A 2090-nucleotide genomic window follows, 5' to 3' on the forward strand; every position below is an offset into this window, starting at 1 on the left:
CTAAGTTCCCATACTGCCATGACATACGTATCATAAGGCTGCAATAAATATTGTCTATGGTAGATTCAAAGCTTATTTCAAACAAGGATCTTTTCCTATTTATATTGGTATCCATATTAGCTAGAACAGTGTTTGTCAATAAAAATTTAGTGAATGGATGAATGAAGTCATGCAAGCAAAGTAGCAAAAGAGATGAGTCTGAAAGTAATATCCATTACTACAATAGGTGTCACTCTGTAAACTTTCTAGTCTCAGTACCTTCATCTGGCAAAAGACAACAGGCATAGTTCACCAGACGAGAATCAAGGTAATTTTCGTAGTTAAGACAGATTTAATATTAAGAAAAGTAATTAAAATATTATTGTTAGTATTAATAAAATAACATAACAGTTACCATTTATTGTCTGCTACTCTGCTAAATATTGCATATATTTTACCTTCTTTCCCAGCTTTTGCGATGAGAATGAGGGATCTGTACTGAATGTATATGTCAGAACACTACACAGCAGGGCCTTTATTCTTCCCAAATCACTGTCCTGCTAATCATCCCACTCCAAATATTGACACTCCTCTTGAGAAGGAAGTTTTACTGCAATTTTTTTTCTCCCTTTCATCTGAATCTAGTTTGTAAGAAAGATGGGAGTGCAGCAGTTTGTATAATTGTTAGAACGAAATTCATTTCAAATTACTCCTCATCCACAAGTATATTAGGAAAAGATAAAAAGCAAAGCAGAGGGAGGAAGAAGTGCAGTTATCAATGATGATTCATTTCAGTATGATATTGAGTATTGGCTTATCTTTTGCTCTTCCGTAAATTACATTTGTGAAAGCTGAGAATCTTGTTACATTTTAGTTATTATATAAGCATGTCTTCTACAAGTTAATGAGAATGACATAAAAGGAATAATAAATCTCTTTCTCAATGAAAATAGTTATACATATGTCAGCAGATGTAGTATTTCAAGTGATTAAGTGATGTTTGCATTTTAAAATAATATTCAAATTTTAGTTAATTTTTACAAGGTCACTGAAGAAACTTATATTCTATAATAGTTAATATTAAATTGCAAAATAACCCCATAGCACATAAAGGTGGGAAAATTTATTTCACCTTAATGTAGGAAATACATTTTTAATGGAGCTCTCACATTCTTCCATAAAAATCCATTAATTATGTATTACCAAAAAATAAACCCCAACAAAATATCTTTGGTTAATCTAAAAATTGATACTTTTATCTTCAAATACTACTGAGAATATTTGAAATGTGCACAGCATTATTTGTAGCTCATATGTACACTCACTCCACTGAAGATTTACAATTTAAGAATTTTTTGTTTTAAAAATATATCTCACATCTATAGCCATGCTACTCTGAACAAGTCCGATCCCGTCTGATCTCAGAAGCTAAGCAGGGTCAGGCCTGGTTGGTACTTCGATGGGAGACCACCTAGAAAGACCAGGTGCTATAGGCGTAAAAAATAAAAAATAAGGAATTGTAATCTGACAAGGTCCTTACAATCTGTGAGGTCAACCAAGGGTTGCCTTGCCTATAAACAATATATATATATATATATATATATATATATATATATATATATATATATACACACACACACACACACACACACACACACACACACACATACACACACACACAATTTCAGGTTAATTTATTTAAAATTTGATTTGAAGCCATCAACTAAATCATTATATACATGAAAACTGTAACATGATTTCAAATAAAATTAAAAATTTATTATTTCTAATATATATATCACTTGTCCAATTTTAATTCCAATTGCTGTTACAAATCATTGTGTCCAGTTAATCTTGATTTAAAAAGTACAGTTAAAGAAATTACTACTGTATTGCCAGCTGTTGCTATTTTATAATAAACTGCATTTTGTGTACATTAACACCCCTGATGAGAACAGATGGCAGTTACTCCTTTCAACATTTTCTAAGTATTAATTACATCAGTTTAGTTTCTGTTGTGTTGTACATTGGGCACTTTAAAATGTAACATGTTCAAGCTCAGAGTGTATATTTGTAGCTCATTTACATCAAAATCATAAGTGAAATTCTAC

The 2090-nt window shown here is 30.9% G+C and overlaps 1 pseudogene; it reads left to right on the forward strand.

Moving 5' to 3' along the window:
* Positions 1-1356: 1356 nt before the first annotated feature.
* LOC111742377 lies at positions 1357-1475 on the forward strand (annotated as a pseudogene).
* Positions 1476-2090: the final 615 nt, after the last annotated feature.

This window comes from Pteropus vampyrus, unplaced genomic scaffold (genome assembly GCF_000151845.1).
Source record: "Pteropus vampyrus isolate Shadow unplaced genomic scaffold, Pvam_2.0 Scaffold92, whole genome shotgun sequence".
NCBI classification, from domain to species: domain Eukaryota; kingdom Metazoa; phylum Chordata; class Mammalia; order Chiroptera; family Pteropodidae; genus Pteropus; species Pteropus vampyrus.